The following is a 24,913-nucleotide window of genomic DNA, read 5'->3' as shown; positions in this document are numbered from 1 at the left end:
ACTTTTATAGTTTGGTGGAAATTGCTGCGTGAAAGCCAAATTTGTATTTACAAAAAGAAAATGATGCTGTAGTAGAGAATGGATTGTACTGCATGGATTTAAGATATGAGGAGCCATCATGGTACTAGTAATACTACCCTAGTGAAAAAACTCAGCAGTGAGGATATACATTGAACATTCAACAGGATGTTGCCATTAATTTGGTAATGTTCTAGTCAAGTAGGTAGAAATAAAGGACTGATAGAAGAATTGTTAAATATAATTGTCCCACTCTACTAGGTCACACACCACAAAATTAACAGTGAATCTATCCTAAAGAAAGCATTTAACACGCTAAAATACAAATGTGGCCTGCTTAAGAAAAGGTATTATTTGTAGTTATAAGGACTGGTGAATAAGATTATCTACAATGAACACAAAATTCTCTTTGGTTGGATAGATATTTAGTGAAAATTCTTTTTTTTAAAGATTTTATTTTTTTTTATTTAAGAGACAGAGGTCACAAGTAGTCAGAGAGGCAGAGAGAAAGGAGGCAGGGTCCTTGCTGAGCAGAGAACCCAATGCCGGGCTTGATCCCAGGATTCTGGGACCATGACCTGAACCGAAGGCAGAGGCTTTAACCCACTGAGCCACCCGGGTGCCCCATTTAGTGAAAATTCTTAAAGGGATTTTCTTTTCTTTGAATAAGAGGAACATCTGCCATTATATAGAATAGCTATAGAATTGTCATCCTTTGTGTTTTCTCAGTAGCCAAAGGTCAGAAATAAATATAGTCATGCCTTGGTATATTTAGAGGGTTTCATATGTTTATTTATTTCTTTGGGTACTTTTTCCTTTAACCTCTGTGAAGAAGTGATTTTCTTATCCATGACTGGTTTTCTTCAATATAGATTTCAGGTGTTAATAATTAGGAAGGAATGAGATCCTGCAAACATTTCCTGTGCTTCTTTTGCTTTATATTGTTTAAGAAATAATCCAGCCCTATTTTTAAAACTTCGTTTCCTTTTGGTGCACTTGTGGATGAACTGAATTTTGAGACTAACTGATCTCCTGGACCTCTCTAGTTCCTTAGATACCAGCTGCATGAGATAAGTGAGATGGATGATGTAGGAGATCAGTACTGCTGGAAGACTTGCCACAAGTTTTCATCCTACCTGAATAAAGGATGAACAGAAGCTACAGCCCTTGTATTCCTGCACGGTGCTTTGCGCAAAATAAGCATGAATTTTCCTTTTTCCTCTCACCCCCAAACAAGCAGGAATCCACATATAATCAACAGTACTTCTTTTTTTTTTTTTTTTGACAGACAGAAATCACAAGGAGGCAGAGAGGCAGGCAGAGAGAGAGAGGAGGAAGTAGGCTCCCCGCTGAGCAGAGAGCCCGATGCCCAATGCGGGGCTTGATCCCAGGACGGATCATGACCCGAGCCAAAAGCAGAGGCTTTAACCCACTGAGCCACCCAGGCTCCCCATCAACAGTACTTCTGATTCCATGGCAATAAGCCCCAAATCTGAGGGAGGCATAGAATATTCACATACACATGTATCCCTTACAGGGAACCACATGGTTTTTGATCAGGGCTGATCTGCTTATAAATTTAAACCTGCTGTAGAGACACCTTATTCACTGGTTTCATGTAAAAGCATAAAAGCTATTTGAGAAAAAAGAAGATATCCAAGTACCCTAAGAAAAATTACTTGATTATAAATCGTCCTATGATGGCATATCTCAGCACTACTATGTCTGGCTTAAGAATTACAAACAATAGAAAATAGTATACAAAATGAAAATGCACCTTTTAAATAATGTTGCAATAACATTTAAACCATTTTCCATTTAGTGGTGGAACTTTTATATGTCCTTACTGTAAGCCTTAAGCATCATCTTCTTATAAACCTTACATATAGTATACGCATTTAATAAATGCTTCTTTAATAAAGAATTAGGTAATTTAATGAAAGTTGTAGCTGTTACATAACTTTAGGGGATAGGAGGGATTACCCTCAAATCTGACCTGCATGTCTGTAGTTTACACACACACACACACATCCCTAATTTTTAAATATCCCATCGCTGCCTAAAGCATTTTCCACTCCAGCCATCCATTTAGCCATTTTCTTTCCCAGTTACTGTCCATGACACCCTTTCCTTAGACCCTAGCACTAGGATCATTTTAAAAGTCTCTTCTCGGGGTGCCTGGCTGGCTCAGTCATTAAGTGTCTGCCTTCAGCTCAGGGCATGATCCCAGGGTCCTGGGATCGAGCTCCTACATTGGGCTCCTTGCTCAGCGGGAAGCCTGCTTTTTCCTCTCCCATTCCCCCTGCGTGTTTCCCTCTCTCTCTGTGTTTCTCTCTGTCAAGTAAATAAATTAATAAAATCTTTAAAAATAAATAAATTAAAGTCTCTTCTCTTGCCCCTCATTTCCCATTCAGTCAGTCACTAAATTCTGCCAGTTCTCCCTCAAAAATATCTCTTCGGTTGACCTCTTTCTTTTCATTTCCAGTACATCCCAGCGAGCCTAGGAAAAGGTGACCCTTATCTCCTTTCTGAATTTAGAAATAGCCCACCTTTCCTTCCGGATATTTTCATAAAACCTTTAAGCATCTAAAATAATTGTTCCCACCATCATTTTCCTTATCTCATTTCTTGACTAGGAATCTACACTGCTTCATTCTACATATAAATCAAAATCCAAATTCTTCATCTGGCTCTAAAGTTCTTCTATTATGAGTTATTCTCCTTGGCCTCTTTTTCTTCCCACACTCTAAGGTCCTTATCACCTTCTGTTTCCTCTAAAGTAGAATGAACAAGGGTTTCAGTTGAACATCTTGGCAATCTTTGTGAGCCAGGTGAGTCAGTCCCCACTACATCTCAATGGACCTGCAGTGATGCTTCTGTTCTTCATTACCCTGCTTTAGCCAAGCTGGAGGATTCACCCTTTCCTACTTCCCTGTCCTTGTTTATGCTCTCACTCCACTGTATGATGCTCTTCTCTCTCACTTCAGAAAGTGTATGTCCACCACTCCCTGCTACATCTTTTTATCCTATTGATTACCCTAAAGAGTTAATATATTCTGTGCACACTCACTTTTGTGTTGCTCTGGAAGTGTTAAGCAGTTTTGCCCATATAGACTATGTTATTGCTTGATTCCCAACAAGATTATAAGCCTCTTAAGGGAGTAGAGAGCATTTTCTTAAGTATGATACAGAACTCTGCATAAAAAAACTTCTTCAGCAAATGTTTGCTGCTGACTTCTTAATAAAATATGGGACCATCAGATCTCAGTGAGACATTTGGATTCTTCAGTTATGACTAAAAATAGTCATATGTTGCAGAAGGACTCACTGTACATCCATAACCTACTGGTCCAGACCAGGAGCTTAAAAATGTTTGAGGAACAGGTAAAGTACTCGAGACTCTCAGGCAGGGTATTGAGTTGGAAGGCCTGAATGTGTTCTATTCTGTGAAGAAAGTCAAAAGTCCTATGTTTCCTGGACAAGCAGTAGTTCTCAGAGGCAAGTGGGGCAGGTTTACTATTTGGTAGAGGAAGCCTGCCAAATGTTGCGATCATATTCAGATGGGTTTCTCCTTAAATGAGCACATCTGACGAGCATCCCCACCCAAGCTGCTCTCTGAAGATATAAGTGGGCAACAAAGCACAAGGGTGACTCAGTCAGCTGCCAGAGACTGACTGGCTCCCAAAACATCCACACCCACCACTTTACACTGTGCAAAATGTACTATTTTGCTTTCATGGTGCCAGCCCAATGTTTGAGATGTATCAATGAATCAGGAAAGGAGAGAGGCCATCAATTCTATGGATCTAATGTTAACAGACTCCCTAGCAGTCCCACGGGGACAACTGTTACATAAGGAAATCTCCTTCTGACCCTATTTTAGCCCACCTAATAAAAGCTGATGGCAGTGCACGGGTTACTTCAGGGAATATAATTCTACGGTTAAGGAAGAACTAGAATTAAATTTTATATCTTCCTCCCAAAGAAAAACTTTCTGAGAGTATATGGAAAGGCCTCTTTGGCCGTGAACTAGAGAACCATTTTAGGAAGATGGTTCAGAATCTAACATTTGAAGAGAACATTACCTTAACCAGAGGCTTGGATTGTGTGTTTTTTTTTTGTTTTGTTTTGTTTTGTTTTTTTTTTTTTGATAGAGAGAGATCACAAGTAGGCAGAGAGGCAGGCAGAGAGAGAGGGGAAAGCAGGCTCCCTGCTGAGCAGAGAGCCCCATACGGGCTCGATCCCAGGACCCTGAGATCATGACCTGAGCCAAAGGCAGAGGCTCAACCCACTGAGCCACCCAGGCGCCCCGGATTGTGTATTCTTAAGTAATGAAAAAGACCGCCTTCCTCCAACCTGATGAAGAAAAGCGGCCTATTGAGAAATGCTTGGTGTCCATGCAAGAGATTATCAATGATAATAACACTTTATACCACACCTAACCTCTACTTCTCTGGAATGTAGGTATTATTTTCCCCAACTTACAAATAAGAAAAATCAAGGCTTAAAATGGTCAAGTGGCTTACCCAGGGTATACAAGCATGTAAGTGTCTTTGATGAATACCCTGATCTCTCCGGTGCCAGTGACTGTGCTCTGAATCCCCACACTACTGCCTTCCAACTAAACAACACAAAGAACATAAAAGCGTTTTACAAGCTATAAAGTGGTATACAAATGGTAGTTTATGTAGGAGACTAAAAGTCCTGAGGACAATTTCCAAATTACCCTGAAAAGAGCTTTTGTAAGTGGCTTCTATTCTGAATACTTGAAAGATACTAGCAGCCCTTTTTGGTTATATACAGAAGGCCATAAGTTGTTCTTCTGTGGCATCGAGACCATCTAGTAACAACAGAATTCCTAGTCTTTTTTGACTTGCCTAGCCAGGAGTATGAATATCCAAAGTAGGTTTTCCCTCCTTCGTATACAGGGACACTTATAGATAATGCCATCCCAAGGACAAAGAGCAGGTGTGAGCAGAATTCTTGTATTTTAATATATGCATCAACTTCATGAGCCATTTCATTTTAGTTTTCTGTCAGGATTTCTTCGTGATAGCCACGTGAACTAGGTAGTCGTTCTTCTAAATTTATGGTTGGATAAAATTAGCTACTAGAGATACTATCTCCCATGTTCTAGATACTAAGTAAATACAGATTGAATGAATGAGTCACAGAGTTTTTAACATAGCTGAAAGATACCCTACACATTTGAAAATCTCATGTTTATGAGCACATCACATAATTTTATTGGCCTTAGGTAATGTGCCTTTTTAAAAAATTTTTTATTTTATTTTATTTATTTAATTTCTTTTCAGTGTAACAGATTTCATTGTTTATGCACCACACCCAGTGCTCCATGCAATACGTACCCTCCATAATACCCACCACCAGGCTCCCCCAACTTCCCACCTCCCTCCCCTTCAAAACCCTCCAATTGATTTTCAGAGATTTCCTCCCCCCCAATCATGTTTTTTTTATTGATTTGCTTTCATTATTTCAAAAATGGCTCTGTCGTGCTCAGAATATTAGCAAGAAGGTAATTTGTAAACAAACACTTAAAATGATACCAGTAAACTATTATTTTAAAAATTCTTTAATGACATGAAACTTAAATGCTCACTGTTTTGAATTTTATTTATCTCTATGACCAAACTCAATAAGCCTAACTATGGCTAGTGTTTCCTCAGTGATGGTAGGAGATTGTGTTGTACACCATCTGTGAGAGCGGAAGCCTGGACCTTCTTGTTCACTGCCTTGCTGGGTGCCGACATCGTGGGTGCTCAATAAATAGTTCCTGAATTAATGAATGAATGAATGGTTTCTAATTTGTTTGTCATTTAGTTTAGTAAGGTTTCCTAGAGTGAGAAGGGAAGTGTTTAAATTAACAGTATTGGGGCGCCTGGGTGGCTCAGTGGGTTAAGCCGCTGCCTTCGGCTCAGGTCATGATCTCAGGATCCTGGGATCGAGCCCCGCATCGGGCTCTCTGCTCAGCGGGGAGCCTGCTTCCTCCTCTCTCTCTGTCTGCCTCTCTGCCTGCTTGTGATCTCTCTCTGTCAGATAAATAAATAAAATCTTTAAAAAAAAAATAAAAATAAATTAACAGTATTTATCTATTTTCTGAGACTTTTCATGCTTGCTCTCAAAGGTAAATTTTACACGAAAATCTTTAAAGAAAAAGACTTCAAAAGACTTTTGAATTAAGGTATTATAAAAAGAGAACTCTTCCCTTTCTTAAAAGATAGTTGTTACTTTCATTTCTATTTTTATGACCATTGAAACCTTACCTTTTTTCTTGGTCTTAAAAGTGTTAATTGTATTATTATAAATATATGCTGATGTTGTTAAAAAGCTTGGGAAATAAAAGTCTTTTGGTGTAGACAGCTATAGTCCTTGGCTTATTCGGGAAACAGCCCATTTTCTAATAGAATTTATATCACCTAAAGGTTTTATAGTGAATTCACTACTTGTTGTTTAGAATATGAAGTGCCAAGAGGTAGACAACTTGGTCCATATCATAGGTAATCAAGATGATACGTGATGCTGACCTCACCGATCCAATTCTTCCCCTGTTCCTCTGTTCAAAATCTCTTCTACACCATTTATTTAAGACAGGAGAAGCCAATAGGACTCAGAAATTATTGATTAATTTCTTAATTTCAATTTAAAAATTGATCGTTTACGTTTTCCTGGATATTGTATGTGTGTGAGATTTTTTGGTTTCAGTCATTGTTATCAGTTGTGATTCATGGTTTCAGTATAGATATCTCTGCCTTTCATTTGAATCCCCCCCCCCCTCTTTTTTTTCACTGTAGTAGTCCCCGGAGCAAATGCTGGCTGTGAATATGCCAGGAACTATGCACTAAGTTATCTGTCTATTGAATAAAGCTATTGAGGAATCAGTATTTATATGTTTGGAAGAGAATTTGGCTGTGTTATTTCTGAGTGGGTCTGATTCACCTGAACCCTGCCTATGTACCTCGCTGCCAAAGGAGAAAAACCAAGTAGGTGGAACACATGTATCTTTTGTGTACCAGTCCGCTAGACCTCAAACAAGATTACTGTTGACAGAGAAAAACAAATTTCCTTTTCATTCTACAGGATAACTTAGCTGCTTTCAGATGCAAAGCCCTTCCCCCCAACCTCCATTCTCCCTCCCGAACCCCCTCCCCTTTAATTCCTGTCTGGAATGGATTCCTCCCAAATGAGGATAATCCTGCCTTAGCTGTTTATTCACTTGGTTACCTTACTGGGCTCTGCACCGTCCACAACAGGCTTTGCTGCTTGTGTTTATTCCTGCCAGAATGCACTTAGGAGTTTTTATTATTGTTTTGGTTGAGGTGGCACTTTAGCTTTAAGCCCTCATATTTGTGATTTAAAACTTTCTGTCGAAATTGCCTGTTGGACTAGAATTTACCCAGCATATTCTCTGTTTAGACACAAATGTTTCATAAAATTTGAAGACAATGTTGGGCATGGCAGCCCAGTATTCGAGAATTCATTTCACTCACCTGCCTTCAGAAGTAGCTGATGTACCTCCATGCATTATGTATTGGACATATCTGGACACTCAATAATAAGCCATAGACACATACCTAACCTTAGGAAACTATTATGAAAAAAATTCTACATATCTTTTAATAAAATGAATTTTCCATGATCATTGTATGGTGTTTCAGAAGTACCCTATGGATAGCTACATGATAGTTAAATGATGATTATTCATTCTTTAATGTTAATAGTCGCTGTGGTGCTATAAACTCCAGGAGAGCTTTGCAAAGCCTGCATCACATATATTACTTCATTTCATCTTCATAGTCATCCTATAAAGTGGGTATGATTACTCTTGTAACTTGCTCAAAGTCACCTTGGCTGGCAAGTAATTTGCCCAAAGTCATCTTGGCTGGTAGGTAGCATTAGAAGGTCTGACTCCTTATCTACCCATCTCTACACCCTTTGCTTATTCTATTAGATGTACCCATAAACCTGAGCAGTCTGAGTTACTTATTCTTCTTAAGTAATAGTCCTCCATGAATATTTTTTGTCATGTGTTGAAAGAACTGGCCCACGTGTACTGTCACAGCCCACAGGTTGTTTTGTTTGTTTGTTTGTTTGTTTTTAAATATAAATTATCTTTCCTTCTCTTGGGGATGGATAGTTTGTAATCAGAAGCGAAGGTTAAAGGATTTATAGAGGAAATGGGTAAATTCCTAAACTGGAGTATGGTAATCGCTGAAATGGGGCATCATAATTTAAAAATAATTGCACTTTCCTAGTGTTGTTGGTTACATAAAACTCTAAGCAGACATCTACAAATTCAGTCCTAATCTATTGTGTTTTATATTCTTTCCAATAAATTCCATCACTGACACATTTAAGTTAAACATATATTGTAAAAAATCATGTGAGGAATGTTGTAGAACTGACAGAGAGTGGCACTAGAAACCTTAATTTTAAATTTCATGACTTTTGTGCAATTAGAAGCTCAACCTTAACATTGCATTAACTTAGCTTTTTTGCATTTAATTATAGATATTGGGTTAAAGCTATGGAAGTTAATATTTTAAGCCTCCATTAATGGTTGTAATCGATTTTTTGTATTATTTTTTGCTATAATAATCAAAAGAGCACTTAACCTGGACAGGAAATAAATCTGGGATTCTGGAGATTAATGTTAAATCTGCTAATGTATTGTCCTACCATTCCCTGGGAGCCTAGGTTATCTGATGCTAGATGCCAGACCTTACAGGTGACAAGAGTCTCTTCTAGGTTTCAGTATTTCTCTTTGAATTGTCATAACAGCATTGTTTTTTTTTTAGTTTCACAGTGGGATGTATTTTAAGCAAATGGGGGGTGGGGATTCCAAGATGAAAGGAATTGACATTAAAAAAAGCTCAAGGAATTGCTTAATTTATAAATTTAATCCTGTATCATGATTCCTCATTAGGGGTATTTGCTGTTCTGATTCAGTACCAAGCACAGGGGGCAAATGGGACAGAAAGGGCACTAACTGTATTGAAGACGGTACTAGAGATCTGGAGGGCTCTTAATCATTAGGTACTTAAGCTCACCTAGAGAAGTGATTAGTGTTTAGAAGTGGAGACATGGCTACGGGAACACAGATAAATTAGAAGGGAACAAAATGTCCAGTTTGCCACAGTTCTTTTAAATAATTGTAGCCAACGCAAGGGAAGTGGCAACACTGTCCATGCTGCTCACACAGCCCTCACAGGCTGCTGAGTCCTGGGACCTCTGACTGCATGGTACAGGGGCAGCCTGAGCACAAGGATCCCTGGCTTTGTGTTTTTTCTGCTTCAGGTCTCCGTCAATGACTCCCTGGATACTCTCAGATAAGCTGTTCACTCTCCTGATTTTCCATTCTTCTACTTGTGACATGGATGAAATGCCTTCCTCTCAAATAATATGAACATTTATAACATATTCTTTAAAAGCGTGGGTCAAACACAGTTTACAACTAAGAGATGATGAACACTTCTAGCTCAGAGTCACTGGGCAAATGCGTAGGAGGATCTCACCAGAGGCTTCAAGGTGCAAATGTGGATGAAACGTTGTCCTTGAGTAGCTCAAGTGAGGGCTGTGAACCAGAAGGGTGGATACAATCTAGAAAGAGATCAAGTAGATAGGATAGAAATGGTATCAGTGCAGTCGGAGGAGGGCCTGATGGTAGGATATTTGAAAAGCAAGAATAAGTAAACAATATTAACATGATGTAGAGGAGAGAACACTGGAACAAGAGTTTGTGCTGGCCTTGGCTGCTTACCATGCGTGCTCCAGAATAATATTCTCTGTTACTGTGTTTCTTTATCTATAAAATGGGTGTACCGTCTGATTGCTTATGCCACAATGTATACTGAGAGATCAGAACTACATCTGTGGCAGCACTTTGAAAACTTTACAGTGCTATGTGAATGTCTAGCATTATAACTATCATATTACCAAAAATGGTGGAGAATCAACATAATTCAATAGGTGATTCAGCCAAAATTTATTTCGCCAGAAATTTGCCAAATAATTATGGCCCTAGTAAACGTTGGTGCCTAAATCACATGAATAATACCTCTGACTGAAATTTTGTGGTATGGAACTGAAATGTTGGGGCCACAGATTAACAAAGTAATTCTGACTTGCCAAAATTATAATCTTCTGAAGCTAGGAAAGAGAAACTTAAAAGTGGAAAAATCCTGGACACTTATACATTAAAAGTGACAGGTTGAAAAAGAAGGAGGACTATGCTTTTCCAAATGTCAAAATTTGAAATGCTAATAAAATCCAATAAATAAGATATTTACCATGGCTACAACAACTAGCAAAGGTTAGCGTGGACAAGGACTAGAAACCATTAAAAGTACTGAAGAAGAACAATCAATGAGAATGCCAACCCTGGAAGAGTTTTAATCTCACTGGCCTGTGCTCAAGTCATAGAGCATCTTTCATGACTGAATCCAGCTGTAATTGTTATTTAGAAGAGATTTTTTAATACACATGATTTCCTTACTGTGCTGCTTTTTTTTTTCCATAGCAGAAGTTACTTTTGAATCAAAGTAAGAAAAGTGTTTTTACATGATTTAACTCCAGCAGTTTGAGTCAGATGACAGAATGCTCAGACACAAACAGGACCTGTCTCTACACATCTTAGACAGAGAGCAGAATATTCAAACATGTGTATCTTGCACTTAATTTAAACTGCGTGCTTGGTTACCTATCTCTTTGGCAATTCAGTATAAAGTTTTATTACTGTGAAATAGAATAGGGTAGGGATTTATGTCACACAAAAATGAATTTCCATGGATGGGAACACACATGAAATAATTTAGGTAAGCAGTATGTCAAATGAAAATTTAAGATGTTAGAGCTGGTGGTGCAAAGGGAGGAAGCAAAGAGGAGGTTTGTGTAATAGATGATAAATACATCACCAGGGAAAGAAAAAGGACCGCAGTTGCTATAGAAAGTTATTACTGATGTTGAAGAATTGAGGAAAACACTGAAGAATGAATTTTAGGACCAAGAAATCAAGGCAACTGATTAGATGAAGGGAAATCTCATTTGAATGTCAGTGGAAAAACGTAACACTTAAAAATAAATGCGAGCCTTTGTAGTTAGATCCAGGAATGAATGAAAACCATGGGCCTTGAGGTTCTATGGGTTTAGCCATTAGAGACATTCCTTTAAATCTTTTTTGCAAAGTTACCAAAGGAATGGCGATGAGCAAAGCTCCTGTCCTATCATCTCTGCAAAAATCCTTCCTTTCGTTTATTCAATTTTGTTTTAAATCAATCCCAATTTTGAGAAATGGAAGGTGATAATGTCCACTCTCATGGTTCTCTGCTGGTTTATAGTGTAACTTAGGTATGATGGAAGGGTATGAAAATCTTTTTTTTTTTTTTTTTTTGGTCATTTCATCCTTCTTGCCTTTTTTATGTGTTTTTGTGAAGAAATTTAGTAAGTAGTAAGTCTCTGACATTGTGGTAAAAGAAGTCCTATTTTTAATTGGCCTTCAGTTCTCCAGTCTTCAAATCTAGGCTAAAAGTCTCAAAAGAACCAAAAAGACACTTATTAGGATTTAGAAGTTAATTAGCTAATTTAGATAAGGGATGAAGAGGTGGATTAGGAAAGTTTAAAATGTCTAACTTGATGTCATCTGCCAAGAGAGGTAACATGGAAGGAAAAAGAAGAGGTTTGCCAAGAAAGGCAAGTAATGCTTTTCATTTGGGACTTGTGTTTAACGTTGCTGCAAGATCCTTAGATTTTCTTAAAATATCCAGGGACCATAGACAATACAGATCTGGAGCTCCAGAAAAAGTGCTAAGCTGAAGGTAAAGATTCAGGAGTTACTCGTCAGGAAGTAGTAGGTGAAGCCATATAAGACTGGATGACATGATTCTAGAAGTTGTGAGGAGAAAACCCAGTGCAGAATAAAAGGAAATTCTAGTACTCAAGGAGTGAACAAGAAAGTGGAGCCAAAGAAAAGGCAAGAGAGGACTGTCAGTGACAGAGAGTGGGAAAATGAGGCCAGTATCGAGGAAACCAAGGGTGAGGTGTTGCAGGGAGGGGCTGTGGTGAGGCCAACTAAAAATAAAACAGAAAATGTCTAAAGAGTTTGATTCAGGGTGCCTGGGTGGCTCAGTGGGTTAGGCCGCTGCCTTCAGCTCAGGTCATGATCTCAGGGTCCTGGGATCGAGTCCCATATCGGGCTCTCTGCTCAGCAGGGAGCCTGCTTCCCTTCCTCTCTCTCTCTGCTTGCCTCTCTGCCTACTTGTGATCTCTGCCTGTCAAGTAAATAAATAAATAAAATCTTTAAAGAAAAAAAAAAGAGTTTGATTCAGAAGAGGTTAATACTGACACTGAGAGAGGTACCAAAAGTGCAGTGCTCTTTTTGAGATAATAGTTTATAGCTATAATTTCATTAGTGGTAATGGTGGTAGAAGCCCCATGGAACTCACATTTTTTTTTTAATCCCTTTGTTCTCATGTTTCTCAGTTTATCCTTTCACTTAATCCCTTCCTTTGGTAATGTTTTAACTTCTCAAAATATTTAATGTGCACTTTATTTGGGGAGCACAGTTCTTAGGAAGGTAGTCCACAAACTGCATGAAGAGGCTGTGGATATCATATTAACATTTCTACACCAGAAAAACCCATCATCCCTACCTTCTGCCTAAATAGGAGAAGACAAAAAAGCTAGGGTTGTTGGTTTTGTTTTTTTTTTTTAACCACCTTTTATAATTTCCAAAACAGTTATGTTCTATTCAACATTTTTTCAACTAGAGTTCTGTGGAGGATGAGAAAGTGAATAAAACGTGTACTGTCCTTGAACATCTTACACACCAGTAAAGAATTCATTACATGGTGAAAACATGGTCAAAGAAACATAAGTAAAGTGTCTGGAGAGACAGCCAATTTCTGGCTTAGGGGAATTCTTAGTTAAGATAATATTGGCTTTTATAAGACATAAACAATAAACATAACCAATAAACATAAGCAATAGAAGTTTCTCTTTTGCTCATGTAAAGACTGGCCAAGGATCCAGGTTGGCAGGGATTCTGTCATCCATAGCACGCAGCTTCCAAGGTCACCTTGGATGTGACTTCCAGTCAGAAAACTGTTAAAAAGAAAGAGCAATAATTGCAAAGGATTGTTTTGGGGGTGTGGGGGGTCAGGGCAGGAGTAGCTCATGTCATGTCTGCTGACATCCCACTGGCCAGAATTTGGTCACAAGGCTATAGCCATCTGCACAGAGGGCTGGGAAATGGAATTGAGCTATGTGCCCAAGAGGAAAACCAGAGGGCTTTTTCATATTAGCCAGAGATTGCCTGGGCTCAGGGAAGGTCCCAGGGGTACAATTTAGACTTGCAGGCCATGGGGGAGTCCATGGAAGAGTGATACAGAATGGGAAAAGGGAGGGTTGAAGGAATGAGCTGTTCCAATTTCACCTCCATGGGTAGGTGTTAGCTTTCCATGTTAGCTCCTTGACAACAACATTGTTCTCTCATCTGAGAAAATTCATCTATTTCAGAGAAAAAAAAATCTGTAATGCATACTAGTGTACTTCGCTGGATAGTAAATGCTAAAGCAGAGAGGAATCATAGGCTTTTTTTTTTTTTTTTTTAATTTCAGAGGTAAGGAAGAAGAGCCTGGGGAGCCCATGCCCTCTGGGTTTCACTCTGTGAGGCATTGTTGAAACCAGGGTAGAACCCAGGCCTTGGCTGCTGTTCCAGAGCTCTTTCTATGAGGGAGGTACAATTTTGTATCTGCAAAATTTTGTAGAATTTTTGCAGGAGAGGAGTGAGGGTTTAATTCCAGTCACCACAATTATGTAGAAATAACCATGGAGCTTCATCATAAATTGTTTCTGTCATCGTATTTTAAATTCCACTGCCAAACTAAAGGAAGTCAGCTAGTAATGATGTAAAATCTCTTCTTTGGTAATCAGGAAAGTCCATATGTACTTCTGATGAGAAAAAGAAATCTTTTCTTTTTTAATCTGAGGGCCACTATATACGTCCTCTTCTTCTCATGTCTCAGGTCCAAATATACAGAGCCAGCATAGATGAAATCAGCATCTTTAATGTCAGTCTTTTACCTTAATTTCAAAGGAAAGGGGGAACCAAAGGTTAGTGGTGAGTGAGCTGGATGGCTATAATTGAGTTTGTGTTGCTTTGATTGTTATAAAATTTTAATTGGTATCAATGCTAAAATGTATATCAGAATGCATGTCACAGCTTTTGTACAAAAATACAATTGACTTTAGAACATATTTTCTTAAGTGAGAATGATAAATTATCTCAGAACTTGTGATTCTTTACTTTTAAAAATCATAAGGTCATTTCTTTAATTAAAAGATAAATAAAAGTGCTCAGTGTCCATGTAATCAAATCACTTATATCAGGATAATCTGCTAACCAAAAAAAAAAAAAAAAAAGATAAAAAAAATTATGAAGGGAGAGATTCAGTCTATCTTTATAATAATTTGCCTCAGAATGACTTCTTTTATGGTCTCATAAGATCCACTTTTTGAAGCCTCCCTTTCAATGCAAGAAAATGGAAATGATACTGGGTACAACAAAGAATTTGTCCTAAATTTTTTCATGTCAGTTTCAGTCATGAGGCTTATTTTTTTCTATTAAATAATAGGTCTCATAGATAAACATTCTTTTTCCCAAAACAATGTGAATATATGGTCAGCCTCTGGTATAGAAAACATAGATATAGGAGCACTTGGGTGGCTCCGTCAGTTAAGCATCCAACTCTTGGTTTTGGCTCAGGTCGTGATCTCGCTGTCATGGGATGGAGCCCCGTGTCAGGCTCTTTCCTAAGCGTGGAGTCTGCTTACAATTCTCTCTCCCTCCCACTCATTATCTCTCTCTCTCTCTCTCTCTCTCTCTCAACTAAATAAATAAAATCTTTAGAGAAGGAAAGAAGATATAGATACAGGTACAGATCTAGATAGGTATATACCAAATTATAAAATACTCAATTGGATCTACTGATAAATATATATTAAGTGGTACAGAGTCCAGCTCTGTTTGCCTGCCTGCCTATTTGAGTGTCCTCTCCATGTGTTCCTACAGAGGCAGGTTAGACAATGACTTTTTATACCTTTGAGATTATGGCAAGGCATGACAAAGACCATTAGATAATGAAATACAGCTGAACATTTATAAATACCAGACCTGAGAATGCATGTTGTTGGAAGTCCCAAGATGAGGTGCATCTGGGTATGTGAGTATTGTGATGACGGTACTCTACAGACTTTGCTGTTAAAATGCTTTCCTGTGAAGTAATGTGGATATTGTCTTATCCACCAAAGAGAAGAGACTTATTGATAAACCAATACCAGATTGAGTGCCTGAAACCCATTTTCCATGTAAGAATTTCCCTCCAGCGAGGCCCCAGTCAGGTTTTTGGACCTGCCATCTAGTGGCCATTGAAGTAACGAGTCAATCGGCACATTTTGGTTTTCACTTTAGACTGGAATTTAAATGTGGCTCATCTGCAGATAAATAAGGAGGCGCTCCAGGCATTAAGTACAGTCCCCCTTTTTTGTTAGACATACTGCCATTTTATTAGAGCAGCTTCAAGCAGAACATTTGTTATATTCACAGGAAAACAGATTTTTCACACAAAATTATATACTTTCCGTGAAATTTAAGAAAAAAGAGATCAAGAGAGAGAAAGAGAATAGAGAGAAGAAGGGAGAGAAAGAGGAAGGAAAGGAAGGGAAGGGGAGGGGAGGGACGAAGGGGGTGGGAGGAGAGGGGAGAGGGAGGGAGGAAGGGAAGGAAGAAAGGAAGTAAAGAAAGGGGAAGAATGGAGGAAGGAAGGGAGGAAGGGAGGGAGGAAAGGAAAAGAGAAAGAAAGTCATTATTGAAAAGAGCTGTGGAGTGCTGAAGGGAAAGGGGAGGGGAGAGGGGAAGCTGGAGAGCAGGCACATTTTCTGTCAAGTAGTTCTACTTGTGAGACTAATTCTTACAAACTGTGCACCCAGCAGAGTAAACCTCTTATTTTGCTGCTTTTGCTCTGATCCCCCACATAGCTGTAATGTTCTACTTGTTTTTCCCTGTCCTATAAACCACATAGGCATTTGATATGATACATAATGTTGGCAAAGGAACAATTTACAAATGACTTAAGTAGGTAATTATTTATTAGAATATCGGTCTATAGAAGTCTATGTTACTGTAGCAAAACCTGGTAAGAGGTTAGTTTTGTCTCAGCGTTTCTATTATAATCCCTGTTTATTAGTTTTCCTTTTTCCAGGGACTTATGAGTGGAATGTAAAAATGCACAGTGGGCTATTATTATTATTTATTATTTGTGAAAGAAATATGAATATACAGAGCAAAGGCCAGTTTGTGAACTATGCCAGACAGTCTCTAGCCCCAAAGACCTCACAATACAACTCTGAAGCAGGTCCTGAAAAATGCAAGACAGAATGAAAACAGATGGATGAATGATACTTATTCAATATCTTAAATATAGAACTCAGTGGTGCAGGTGCATCTTCAGATGTTATTTGAAAGAAGAGACAGAATATCTTGGCATTGTGTCATTTATTCATAAATATTATAAATTTTATATTATTTGAGAAACTATTCTAAATATACAGGGTGGTTTGAAAGAAGGTGTGAAAGCTGATTCCCTCAAATGAGACAAAGGGCAAATCGAGTGAAAAGCAGGGACTGAACATAGAAAAAGTGAAGGAGAACCAGACCAAGAATGGAGCCAAAGAAAAATAAACCCCAAGGGGATACATAAAGTTTGATGGAAAAGAATTGCAAGAGTTTTTTTTTTAAAGAAAGAATCAACCAAGAAGAAAGATGGCCTTGGTGGCTATGTCCTGAATACAGCAAAATTGCCAAGATGCTCCAGGAACAGTAATGGCAAAGACAATGATTTAGTTACAGAAATTGCAATGCAAGGGTGTAGAATTCAGTGTGGTTGGATGAAGGGCCTGGTCTTAAACACAGTATCTATATAGCAGGAGGAATAGCCAGATTTACCTAAATGCAGAAGTAAAAGGTAGGACGGGAGTCAGGTTTATCAGATTGTTGAGGAAGACAGAAAGAAGTCAGTGAAACTGTCCAGTGAAGCCATGGTATTTTTTTTGAACGAACCTTATCTGTCCTACATTATGTTAGTTCTTTGGGAGTACACTTCTGATGTAAGGCAGGATCCCTGAGACAAAATAAACCTATGCTCAGAGTGGAAAGATAAGATTGACACACCTTCAGCAATTAGCAAAGATAAAGCTGCTGGTGTTTTTAGGCATAGCAGAATTTTCTGGAAGAGCAAAATCAGCCAGGCTTAGAGTAATCGTGGAAAAGCCAGCCAGGAGATGAGACCCAAGGTGAGACTTGAAGAATTGGTGTATAGGGAACTGACATTAAAAACAGGGAGGAAAAACAAAAACAAAAACAAAAACAAAAACAAAAAAAAACAGGGAGAAACATGATGAAATTGTCAGGATGGAAATCAACAGGGTGTATGGGGGGTGGGGGTTGTAAAATGCCCCTGCTGAGTGAGATGCATCTATGTCGTCCATCATCCCATCTTTGAGCAGGAGAGTATGGAGAAACAAGTAGGATGGTGAAGGGGGCCAGTGTGTGAAACTGAGACAATGAGGATTCCTCAGAACATGATGGGGCCACCAATGAATTCATTCTAGAAATATCTACCGAGGGCATATTATGTTTCAGGTGCAAAATAGAGAAGGCTTTTCCCCTTATGGAACTTAGATTCTAATGAAGGACGATAGAACCTCCCTCCAGCAAAAAGCAAACAAATAAACAAACAAGGTAATTTTGGAGAGTGATTAGTGCCATGAAGAACATTAAACTCAATGATGGAAAAGAGTGTGACTGGCAAGAGTCGTGATGGCCCAAAATTGGGAGAAGAGAGTAAATATTTGAAAGTGAAAATTCTTAGGACGTTTATGTAATTTAAAGAGAAATTACAAAGTGATGTCACGGGTGATTTGTAGCTCTCCAGGCTGGGAAATCAGAAGTTTGCTAATGCCAGTCATATCAACGGAGAAGATGAAAAGTAAGGGAGGAAAAGTTGGGGAGGAGGTCGGAGAGTTCCCTGCTCCCATAATCCCTCCTTCTTGCAGGGATCCACTAAGCCTTGGTTGCCACCTCCAGTTTCTTACAGATTTTAGTCACTGACTCACTAGCACTCTTTTTGTCTTTCCCTCATCACAATTCCTGGTCATTTCTATGTTAAAATATGTAATCCTCCCACCACCTAGGGTCTCAATTCCTTGATTGTCTGGTGATCTGTCCTTCACCCTAACAAAGCTCTTCACTTCTGCAGTTACACTTTTGACCTTGTCATTACTAATAATCACAACTTTTCCATCATCTCCATTTCAAGCATCCCACTCTTCAGCCACCACCTCATACTTTCACAGTTCCCTTAAGGCAACAACTCCAGAATGTACTGGAGCTCTCGTTCATCAGTTCTACCCTTCACCCCTCATATTCTCACTTCCTTATATAGTTTAGATTCCTTGGACAATGACTATAATCTTTTTCTTGCACACACCCTTAACTTCCTTGATCTTCTCTTGCTTCGCTGTCCTCTCCTGGCAAATCCCAACAATCATGATCGTATGCAACTCCGTGCCTGTTGTAGGCCTGCATGCCAGCTGACTGTGGCTGGAGAAAAACATGCAGGTGACGTGATGACTTTCACTGTAAGTTCCTGATCACTCCAAGGGGTTCTTAGTGCTGCCCTGCAATGATATTGTGCTTCCCTGTCCATTTACTTCCCCATATCTCCACAAGAGCATTTCATATCTTTCCTTCTCTCAAACTTCCAACATCTCCTTCCCTATTCTTACTCTCAACTTATGACCCTCCTTCCTACTTCAGTGAAAAAATAGAAATAGTCAAAAAAGAACTTGCATGAACACTGGCTCTCCAGCACACCTACCCTCCCATCTGCATGCATGCCCACACATTGTCTTCTCCCCTGTAACTGTGGATAAACCCTGTGTGTTCCTGTCTCAGCCCACCCCTCACTGTGCCTTCAGTCAGACCCACCCCACTCACACACTCATACACAGAGCTCCTGAAAAATCTCCCCTCTTTCTCTTACTTTACCAATTTTCCTTCTCTTCCAAATCTCTCCTATAAACATACAAACATGTAAGTACTCTCAGTCTAAAAATTACCCTTTTCTAACCCCACACTCCCTGCCAGCTACTATCCCATTTCTTTGATTCCCTCTATAGCCAAAGTTCTGAAGAAATGCGTACAATCACTACAAGCACTCTACTTCTACTCTCTAATTCTCTTTTGATCCTTCTCTAACTAGCATTTGCACCCACCATTAAGATTCACCAGTAACTTCCAAGTTGCCAAATCCGTTAACTAATTCAGTCTTCATCTTTCCCCGTCTACCAGCATTGTTTTCCATGGCTACTTCTTTCACTATTAAAACTTTCTTTGCTTGGTTGGCTTTCAGTCCCCCACATTCACTTGATTTTCCCCCCATCTCCTGGGCCATTCTTTCTCAGACTTCTTTGCTAATGTACTCTCATCTCTGCAACATGCAAAACCAGAAGCTCCTAGAGCTCAATTCTTGAACCTTCTCTTTTCTTTATCTCCATTTACTTCCTTCACAGTCACACCCCAGCTATGGTTCAAGCTTGTACCTCTGGTCCAGGCCTTTACCCTGAATTCTAAGTTCACGTGTTCAATTGCTTATTCAACGTCTCCACTGTGAGCCTAATGGACGTCAGGGACCCAACAACTCCCAATGGAATTCCTTATTGTATTCAGCAAATATGGTTTTCCCCACCTTAGTAAATAGCACCTCCATCCTCAGAGTTGCTCAACTCAAAAGTTCATTTCTCTCCCAGCTTTTTTATTTCTGTCACAAATTCAACTCACCAATGAATTCTGTAGTTTTGCCTCCAAAATACATTCAGAATCTTAACCATTTCTTATCCTCACCACTGCTACTACCCTGATTCAAGCTACTACCATCTCTTGCCTGGATTACTGGAGTTGCCTCCTAATTATCTTCCCTGCTTCTGGCCTTCCACTTACAGTCTACTCACAAAACAGTAGCCAAAGTGATCTTTGTAAGGTATGTAACATAATTAAGTCAGACTGTGTCACTCCTCTGCTCAGAACTCTCTAAGAGTCCCCATCTACTAAAAGGAAAAGCCAAAGTCTTTATGGTATTCCAAAAGGCCGTACACATTGTTGCCCCTGTTAACTTCAGTGTTTTTCTTTAGCAATTGATGCCTCACTCACTCCTCTCAAGCTCCCTTGGCCTCTTTGGCTTCCATATCTACTGTACATGATTTCACCCCTGGGCCTTTGCACCAGCTTTTTTCACTTCCCATAATGCTTTTTCCCAGATGAGTCTTGTTTGCTCACCACTCTCAAGTATTTGCTCTATTTCCATTTCTTTTTTTTTTTTTAAGATTTTATTTATTTATTTGAGAGAGAGTATGAGCAGGGAGGAGGGGCAGAGGGAAAAGCAGGCTCCCCCCACCCCCACTGCTCAGCGGGGGGGTGGGGGGAGCCTGCTTTTCCCTTGTGATTCGGGGTGATCCCAGGAACATGGGATCATGACCTGAGCTGAAGCCAGACATTTAACCAACTGAACCACCCAGGCACCCCTCAATTTTCATTTCTAAGTAAGGCTTTCATAACCACCATATTTAAAATGGTACTTCCCACACCCCAGTTTGCTTCATTTCTCTTCACAGCATTTACTCTCTTCAGATATACATTTTAGTTACATATTTATTACCCCAAGATGGAATATAAGTGCAATAATTGTAGGATTTTGTTGTATGGTTTTCAGGATTTTTGCCTGGGTTAGTGCTTTAAGAAGTCCCCAGTGTCTAGAATAGTACCTGGTATATAAAGGTGCTTAGTAAATATTTGCTGGGTGAATGAAGAAAGAATGAGTGCTTCTTTCCCTGAGTTTGCAAGTGTTTTTGTTAAATGCAAAACTTAATACTGTGGCATGGGCCCCTTGATTCTCCATGGCAAAATTTTAAGGTTCTTCAAAATTAATTTTGCAAGTAAGTGCACTTTATGCAGGTTTATCCAGAATATTAGATAGGCCACTATTTCTGTTTAGCACCCAAAGCAGCAACATCTAAAGTACTTATTTTTTTCATTTGGCAAATGTTTATCAGGGAATATGAGCATTCTAGACACAAGTAGTGAAACGTGCTAAGGCTCAGAAACAGAAGAGAACATAGCACAATGGACTGTTACAATATCACAAGTGACAGATAACAGAGAGGCCTGAGCTAATGTGGTGCAACGGGAACAAGAGACCTAGAAATGTGAGAAACATCAATAAGTAAAAGGTCACTAGAATGAAGAAACCTGGTTGATGAGGGAAAACAAAATACTGCCTATCTTTATCAGGCTACAAAGTGGAAAGTGATTGTGAAAGAAGTAGGTAAGAGTGGAACTTGAACTTAGAAGACATGTATTGTAAAAGCATTTTGTAGGATATAGACTTAGAATCACTCATTGTTATAGTTACTACAAAAATATTCAGTGTGTTCATTGGTGACCTTGTTAGAATGATTCCAGAAGGTATTCCGAAAGCAGGCCCTAACTCTCATTCTTCTAACCCTCTTACTGACAGTTGAAATAGTTTAAGGTTCTAAATTTTCTACCTAGTGACCTCACCCTTCCTGAAAGTTTGTTTTTCTTATTTCATACTGAAGTTATTAGACCAATAGAGTAATGTGTATGTATACAGATACACACACACACATACATACACAATAGTTTTAAACCCAATTAACTGTAAATATCGCATTCTATGCATAAAAGCCTCCCTCAGTTATTAAAAGAAATTACATTAGAATTACAAATCTGGTGATTATTTGAGGGGTGATGAAAAAGCAACAGATGGTTCCCAGGTATGGGGTTTGGGCAGATGGGTAAATGGTGATCCTGTTCACTCACATAAGGAACATAAGAAGAAGAGAAACTTGGAAGAAGATGATTCAGCTTTGGACATGTTGAGATATCCAACTGGAATTGTCCAGTAGGTCTTTTGATTCAGAGGGCTAGAGGTCAGGAGAGAACTAATGGCTCAAGAAACAAATTTGAGAGCTATTAACATATTGATGATAACTAAAACTGGGAATCATGGGTATACAGTGGGCAGTGGACATAGTAATGTGAAAGTATGTGTAATAAAACATTGCCAGATATGACCTGGACATCAAGGAACTTCTGATCACTTATCTGACATCTTCCTAAACTAATTTTCTCTTAAATGCACTCCCACTCCTCCCCTACACCAGCCCATATCCTATCCCCACCCTCCTTTTTATTTAAAAACATCTATAGTTCAACCCCTGAGCTGTTTACCTTACATACATGCCTGATCTCTGTAACAACAGGATACTTCAAAATTGAATGCAGAGAAAAAGAACATATGTAAGATCACACTGTAGTGAACTCTAAGCTCTCATTATTTTAAGAACCTCTGGAATTTAAAAAAAAAAAAGAACCTATGGAATAAGCCTATTTGCATCATGAACAATGTCCCCTAATTTATGTATTCACTCAGAGTTTTTGTCAGATTTTCTTTGACTGGCATGGATCATATTCATCTGTCATAACACAAACCATTGGGATATTTAAGAAGACCTCTGTTAACAAATGAGAGGTAGATCATCTTTTTTTTTTTCTTTCCACTTGCAGTGAAGTAGAAAGAGACACTTAGAACTTAAGTTACTCCCTGAGGGCAGCCTCTCTGTAAGTCAGCCATCCTACAGAAATATAACTTCTAATTTTATTGTGCTCTTAGATTACTAATTTTTTCCTTCCCTTGAATTATTTAAATGTTTTCTGGCCATACCACTTTTATCACCTCTATGCCTTGGTAGGTTCATTTATTTACCTTTTCATTTTAAAATGTTTTGTATCTGTTCTTTCTCCTCATACTTGAAATTTTCCTGAGAGAGGCTGCCTTTGAATGGAAAGGGTATGTTGTTTTAGAGTAGTAGTTGTAATCTCTGTTGTCCCAAATTTCTAGAATCTGATTGTCAGGGACTTCTCTTTGCTGTGCCTCTTTATTGGCAGTCTCACTTTCTTTCTTGTGTCTTATCTTTATCCCTCCAAAAAAGCTTCTGTGAAATGTGTCTTCCCCACCAATCTCAATGCTACACTGTTAGTGTATGCAGTCTCTATGGTAACTGGGACACATGCCACAATACCAAGATTACCGGAGCAACCATCATAGTGGGGAAATCGGCACATGCACTCCTTTGGCACCATGGAGGTCCCCCCATTGAAACTGGGATCAGATAATACTATTTTAATATTCAGGGCAAGGAAGGGAGCAGAGGAAATGCTATGAACCCAGTCTTCCTACCCAGGCACATTATTGGGTTTTGTTGGAATTCGTGAAGTTGATCTTAGTTGTCATAAGTAAAGCTAGACTGCTGCATAGTTTCTGACCAGACATGGATAAACTGGTTGACTTAGGGGAGGATGACATGCCTTATTCTTAGAGATATATAACTAGTCTGTAAACAAGCTAATTTTACTGAAATTAGGTTATTTTCATAGGTAAACTCCAGTAAGCTATAAAAATTATTCACTACCATTGTAGAGACAGACTTTTTCAGGTGGTTTCCCCCAAAACAACTGCAGATTGACCCAGTGAGGGCAAAAGCAAAATGGCTGTCTCCCAGTGTGCCTTAGGGTAGAGACAGTTCTGTTAGGAAGGAAGGAGAGTGAACTAAGGAAACCCTTTTGGTTTCTTCCTCAAGGACTCAGTTTCCTCTCAGATATATGGAGGATTGAACTCCCAGGTACAACCCAATAGAAACAAAGGGCCTAAGACAGCATTTTACAACCTTGGCCTTGTTGACATTTGGAGCCAGATAAATCTTTGTTGTGCAGGACTGTCCTGTACATTGTAAGTTATATAGCAACATCTCTGACCTCCACCCACTAAATGCCAGTAGCAACTTCTTCAGTCTTGATGACTGCCAAATGTCCCCTGGTGGGGGGCAAAAATTGTCCCAGGGTAAGACCCTAAAGCAAGATGTGGCTTGAATAAGAAAAGAAAGTTAGAGAATTCCTTCAAAGGCCCAGAATATTCATTCAGTGGTACTTCAGCACATATTTGTTGAATCTCAACTACCTTCCAGGCACTCTTCTGTTTATCAGGGCTGAAATAATGAATAAAGAAAGCCCTGATCTCGTGGAGCTTACATTCTAGCGGATGTGTGCCGCATGTTCCTAACCAGCTGGAACCCTTTGCCTCGACACAGCCTAACAGCAAATGCTTCGAGCCAACTGAGGGCCAAGAAAAGAAAAAACAAGTTCGTATTTGAAAACTCTTTCTCAGTTTATGAACCTCAAAAACGGCACTGATTTAAAAATGAAACTTGGCAAGTGATTAGTTCATATGTTTTAGTTTATAATATGTTTTAATCATTTTGGGTGTTTTCAAAACAAATGGTGAGATTAGGGGTTTTTTTTCTTCTATTTTTGGCCTCTTTCCTCTGGAGAGTCCTTCTCTTGTGTTTAGTTTTGGTGTTCTTGGTATATTTGAAGAATGCTTTTAAGTGTTTGAAATGTGTGCACGTGGATGAAAGGAGATGAGGAAGAAGAAACATAAGACTTTGTGATCCCTGATCAAACAAACACCCCTACCCCAGCCCCAAAGCAGTGTTCAGGCATCACTTCCTCAAGGAAGCCTTCTCACAAAACCCTCATGGCAAAGTTCCCCACCCCAGTTGTTCTCCTGACACTCTTCATATACCCTTATCATAATCAAAATTAAGGAACGGACTGTGAAATTAGTTGTTCGGGTGTTTCCCTATCAATTATAAGCTCAGTGTGGCTCAGCATCATTCTTGTTCTACC

The 24,913-nt window shown here is 39.1% G+C and overlaps 1 protein-coding gene and 1 long non-coding RNA gene across 9 annotated transcripts in view; one reads left to right on the top strand and one right to left on the bottom strand.

Moving 5' to 3' along the window:
• ZBTB20 (zinc finger and BTB domain containing 20) overlaps window positions 1–24,913 on the top strand; it is an 814,654-nt gene that overhangs the window by 584,808 nt on the left and 204,933 nt on the right. The gene's annotated exons all lie outside the window — the stretch shown is intronic.
• LOC125097628 (uncharacterized) lies at window positions 4,334–23,154 on the bottom strand. Its single transcript, XR_007126565.1, has 3 exons — window positions 22,935–23,154; window positions 9,552–9,636; window positions 4,334–4,374 (listed from the first exon to the last, which is right to left on the bottom strand). It is a non-coding gene; the product is annotated as an uncharacterized LOC125097628 (long non-coding RNA).

Source organism: Lutra lutra, chromosome 1 (assembly GCF_902655055.1).
Source record: "Lutra lutra chromosome 1, mLutLut1.2, whole genome shotgun sequence".
Taxonomy (NCBI): Eukaryota; Metazoa; Chordata; class Mammalia; order Carnivora; family Mustelidae; genus Lutra; species Lutra lutra.
This window is presented reverse-complemented; position numbering and strand designations above follow the sequence as displayed.